The sequence below is a fragment of the Haliaeetus albicilla genome, chromosome 14 (assembly GCF_947461875.1).
Source record: "Haliaeetus albicilla chromosome 14, bHalAlb1.1, whole genome shotgun sequence".
Lineage (NCBI taxonomy): Eukaryota > Metazoa > Chordata > Aves > Accipitriformes > Accipitridae > Haliaeetus > Haliaeetus albicilla.
This window is the reverse complement of record NC_091496.1, coordinates 31,162,858-31,169,044: the sequence shown is the minus strand read 5'-3', so window position 1 is coordinate 31,169,044 and position 6,187 is coordinate 31,162,858.

The window sequence follows — 6,187 nt, the reverse complement described above, 5'->3', positions numbered from 1 at the left end:
ATTTTCTAGAAAATCATGTTATTTCTAGTGCATTAATAAATCTCAGTACTTCCCAGAAGATTTATCTCCATCAAATGAACTTTTATTTTATTGTGTATATATTAACTCTTAATTTTTGATGGTCTGTTGTCTTTTTTTTCTTTTAAAAATATGGAACAGATTTCGCATGACTTAATCTCTCTTCTGAAGACATACTAGAGAGTTTTATGAGTTATGCTTTAAAACATATCAAATCATTTAAGTGGTTATGAATAAGTGTTTAAATTTGAGGTATATTGCCTTAGAAGTGATGATGATTTTAGCCCCCCTCTTGGACTAGTTAGGAGGATTTTGAGTTTTCTTTGTGAATTAATGAATCTATCAATTTTCTTCTCCCTGAAGCAATAGTTGATCTTTACAGCATAACCTGTCTAGCACCTTGGAACCACTAGAAAATTCAATTCATCTTGGGAGAGAAAAAAAATTGCCTTCCTTTATTCTAATTCCTCTCAACACTCACTTTAATTTTCACCCAAGGGCAAGCCATTTTTATTTAATTCCACTTGTCTTTTCTAATAAATGGGCACGTTAACAATGTCCACTAATAGAGATGATAATTTTTCCATTTTAATCTTGAAACTTTCTTGCCAATTCGTGATTCAATCAGAGATATATTTAAATAGGCCATACGGTAATTTCTTTGGAAGCCTGGTAGTTTCCTTTTACCTCAAAGCAATAAATATTTTGTATTCTGTTATCAGGGATAAATGTGAACCACAAACAAGGTAGAAGTCAAGGTGAAACACAGATTTTTAATGTTATAATTTCTGATAAGAATGGTGATGGGCTCTACTTTTATTCCAAATAGTTTTAAAAGGTCCTTAATACTAATAATTTGTGCTTCTCCTTCCTGGCTGTCAGTGACAATGGAGCCATATTAGCAAGTAATGTACCTCTATACTGGTGGATTAAAGCAAGTACTGCTGAGGTCTCTACGCTTACAGTGTCTATATTTCAGAAGGTTTGCTTTGCATAGAATTGTCTACCTACGTTGAGTACACGTTGTTACTGCATGTGGTGTTTGAAGCTGCTTGCAGGAAAGTCGTCCACAAACATTTGCCTTCTGGAGTATGGGTTGCTCAGCTGGGAAGTACCCTGGAGATGATGGTCATGCATCATTTTTCCCAGCCCCATGGCTTATATAAAGCTCACATGTGGAAGCATGCCTTATTTTTGTTTCTGCTCATTCTGTTGATCATTGTGTATTGGTGACCTCCTGGTGCCTGCTGCCCAAATCTCCACTGGCTGAGCAAAGCATCAGTATGAGGAAAATGGTGTGTTCTTAGTCCTTTGAGGCAGCTACTCTGGGAGGATATTCTGAATGATCTGGCTCCTGCCCTCCCGGACTTCTTTTTGCCTGACAAAAAACATGACTTCTGAGAAACTTCGGTGTTGTGACAGATTTGCCTCTGGTAAGCCACAGCTTCTGTGCCCAGAAGATCAGCTAAGGCTAGTGGGACAGCATCATGCTTGGGAAATGGAACAGCCAACAATGGACAATGAACTTTTAGAATTGGAAAGTCACCAAGGCCCTCTGTTAACAGCTGACACCATGACTTGCCAGACAAAATTTCAGGAACTCAATAAACCCTATAGCGATTAATGGCTTCTGGAATCTCATGACTTAGCAGTGGTTAACCATTCCAGGGTGTGCAAACTTGTGACTGAGGTTTCAAAGAATACCCACTGAACTCTCACTTTTGGATAGTGCAAGCAGCAGATGCTGAAAAGCACTTCTGGACCTTCATTCTCTGTGCCTTCTGCATTGTGGAGGTTCTTGTGGGATGCAGACTCCAGCTTGATGCCTGGTGGCAGGATAGTGACATCTGTGCAGGAGACTGCATGGCAGCGTTGTCAGTGTCCTCCAAACTGGAGGCAGCTGCTGAGGATTGGACATGCTCGTGCTGAACGTCCAGGAGCAGACTGAGACTGTAGTTGGTAAATGGGATGACATATTGATGACTTCTGCAGTGCCCCAACTCTCATGTGATGGTAAGAAGTGATAGATTTCCAATACCAGCCCATGTCATCTGTCCAATGCTCTCCCTGCATACACTCACTGACATTACAACTTCTGGGCAAGTGTGATTACTCCAGCTATGTGTTGCCATGTCCTCTGTATTCTTTTTGACCTTTCCTATGTCAAGTAACTCTGGCTCCCATGTCAGCAGCCTTCAGGGAAACTCATGGGCCTAAGCCTCCATGCTTAGCTAGGGAAAAACGTAGCTGACAAATAACAGCATTGTGTGGTTTGGGATAGCGTGGGAAGAGGTAAAAGGGGGTCTGTTTGATCACCGCTTTGCTGGACAGAATTAGGGACAGAAGCATAACGTTGTCTGTGTTAGCAGCTACTGTGACCCAGGTGTAACTTCCCCTCACTGCTCACTTCATCTGCCATCTTTAGTTGGGCACAAAGACTGCATAATCAGGATACACACACCTTGTAAGCACAAAGCAGTTATTAATTATTTAGTACATGCAGATGATAGCTAGGATTAATGAGATTCTAGGATTAATGTGAGCAAGGGTTTGCTTCTGCTGCTCCCTGGAAAAGAACCTTGATAATGCCGAATTGCCATCTTCTGACTCTGTTCTTTTCCTTCCAGTATTCATATGTGTCCACATTGCATCTTCTCCTCCTAAATCCTGGTTCTCCTGATGATCCCTGTCTTGACAATCTTGCTTCTGCCTGCAGTTTTACTTTTCTTATTTTGCCTGGCTGTACTCTACAGACTTTCTTACAGCTCCTTCTCAAAGCTTAGGTATTTCTTCAGAGACATGGGATCTGGTTATGCTGAAGGTGCCCTCTTGCCAAAGAAAAATTCCCCATTCTCTTCTCCAGTAAGACAGGAACTCCTGTCCCCTTTATCTCCAACTTGTTCCCCCTCCTCAACCCCAGTCTTCTTTCTTTTCACCAAGGGCCAAAAATCCAACTGAAAGGACCTATTGCAGCTAAACAAAAAAGTCAGCAAACATGTTCAAACAACAAAACTACTTTCCTGGAGATGACCAATATTACTCATCACTTGTAGGGATATGAAAAGGGTTGGAATTTGAGCTAATACTGATGAGGGAAGGGTGAGTGCCAGTAGGACAGAAGTCTCATACATACCCTTGTGTGCCAGCAAGGCCACTGAGGACCAGTGATGACCAAAGTTGCAAATCCCATCTAACTAGAGGGGTTGGATGGTTCTTAACACAGTCCGCCCATTTGTTCTTTGCTCATTTGTTTGCAAGTCAACGTTATAACTAAATTTACTACATATAACATCTCTTACTTAGAATGAATACAGCTTTGCTCTCTTTGTTATGCCTACAATCAGTTTTACCCAGCAACAATTTTCTGTTCCTTTAATGAACAATAAAAGACTATCTGAGCTTTTTACTTCTAGCCCTGTTATTGTTCTGTGCCTGCAGTTTGAAACCCACTTTCATATTCTTTTTTGGTACTTTTGGGGTCTTCTCTAGCAGTCACCTATTTTTCTTCTACAGACTTCAAGCTACGGTTTCTTCATAGCACACATCCTTGTTTGAGGATTATTAATACTTCATACTCTGAATACAGTGAAGAGTTAGAAGGCCTACGTGCATATAGATAATGCTTTGGTAACCAGTTGCTACCAATATTTCCAGTTATGACAACATTACTAGTACCTTATTAAAACTGCTCCACAAGCGTACACTTCTAATGAGGATAAATTGGTGAAATGTCATTTGTCAATCCTGCTAAGAATCTACTTGATTTAGATGTTAGCTGAGGTGCTTCTTGATTGTTAGAAACAGAAAAAACTTTGAGTACTTGAGAAACTTTCATTCTGAAAACAGATTAGGAAGTATATGGGGGGGAGGACATTGAGGATGTAGTTTCTGTGTTTAAATACTTCATCCTTGCCTATGTCCCTTTCTGGATCTTATTCCAGAAATATAGAAAAGCTACTGATAATCAAAACACTGAACTGATCTCTCCTGATATGTAGTTGTCTTCCTTAATAAGTGGCATGTGTTCCTTCCTCACTAGAAGTATGGGAATACACAATATGAGCACAAGCTTTCCTAAGAGCAGGATAAGAAACACCAGACAACACCCTTCCACCCTCACACACTTCTCTAAGGCTGGCTGTTTGTCTTTATACACAGTGATAAAAAGTGGGATCTGGTTATAAGCTGAGTGTGGGTCATGCTCTAGCTGCAGTCAGCAGAAGTTGCAAGTCTGTAGTTGCTGTGTAGGCAATGACTCCGCAAAAAGAAAGGCTTCCACATGTTGGTTAAGATTTCCCAGATCCTGCTGAGCTCAGGGGAAAAAAAGAAAAAAAGAAAGGAAGCTGTGACTCAGAGTTGCAGTGTACCAGAGACAGTATAGCAGTGATCAGGGGCATATTGCTTCTACGAAGACTGCTGCGTTTGGAGACAGCTTAGTCTGTGCTGGTTGCAGGCTCTTACCTAGAGAAGCACCTCATGTCATATTTCTGAAGGCATCTCCAGTTACTTTCGCCAGAAGTAGCTGTTTGTATAGATAAAAGTAAATGATGGCAGGATGGCAAGTCACTACACTGTTAGCAGGGCCTATCTCTGAAAATCTTAGACACACACCTCTAAGCATCTTTTCCTTTTCTACTCTGTGGGATGTTAGTCATCGTTTTTCCTTCGCTCCATGACTTACACGTTCTCTCTGTTGCACACCCATTTTTTCCCAACCCCTGCTCTGTATTTACAGGCTTCTGGTGGAAAACAAAGTGAACAACTGCAAGACATGTTATCAGAATTTAATGCAGAGTTATGATTTCTGCAGGTGCGCTCCATGGTTTTGGAGGAAAAAACTGTGCAGGACTCTTGCCAGCTCCTGAACGTACAGATGCAGAAGGCAGCACAGACGGCTTTTGTTTCCTGTCAGTACGGCGCATCCTTTTAACAGAATATCCACTTTAAAAAAAAAACCATAATCAAATCAACAGTCTCTCAAAATGTCAAAGACTCTCAGCAAAGACAGACTTGATAGGACTAGAGACAGACAGCAAAACATCAGCTACTTATAAGGCTATTCAAAATCTCCCTTCTACTCATGACCCCTTCAAGAACTGTAGGATATATTCTCAAACCTGTCAGTGCTTCTATTCCAGGAAATTAATGAAGATGAGACAAAGGGTCCATATCCCATTCTGCTTTGTAATGGAAAACAAACACATTCAGAATTAAATTCACCAACCCATTCTTTGTGATAGTAGTGATTTGCAATAGTGAAACTACTCATTATATTTCAAGGTGTAACTTTCTTTTCTGATGTGGTAAAAAGTATTGCAGTAATGCTAGACTATGAGACCCAAACCAACTTTTTCTGAGTTAATAGACAATAGGCCTTTAGTAATTTCTTTTCTGTAGGTATGAAAAGACTTTTCAAAATCCATATTGCAATTGCCATGACGTATCATTTCTCTTATTTAGAAATATTTCAAATGTTATCCTTTTTTCTCTATTTTTTTGACCAATTTATGATTTCTACCTAATCACAAAGTGGCTCCAATAAAAAATTGTCAGACCTGTATGCTCCGGTGAGTATTCTGCGAATATTTATGTGTGATAAGATTGTTTTTTTGGTATGCCTTTTGGAGCCTTTTGGCTCAAGCATCCCTTTGTTGTTTAGATTTTTTCTAGATAGAGAGATACCTAGATAGAATTAAGTATATATAGTTATATACTGCATAACGAACAAAAGTTTTTCAAAGCAAGCATTGCAGGCAAACAGAGAACAGTTTGAGAGGTGTGAATAATTTGAGAGGACTGAGTTCAAAACCAGAAAGAATACTTGGGACATTGTTCAGTCATTTTCTTTCCTATAGATCCTATAATGCAAAAAAGACTCATTCAACCAGATCAGAATAAAAAGCAGGTGTCTCTCTAATGGAAAAATCAGGAAAAACCAAACATGTGAAGATGCCTTTAAGAGACTTTTATACTGACAGTCTACTCAATGTTGAATTGCTAGGTAGAATAACTCCCTCAGAAAATTCCTGTAGAGCCTTCCAAACTTACAGTGCTGACTAGAGGTCCCTAATCTGAATATTTGTGTATGAATGACACAAAATGGCAGAAGTTAGGAAAGCCATTTAACAACCCTTGCTTTATGATTAAAAGAAAGGACATATATTAGAAA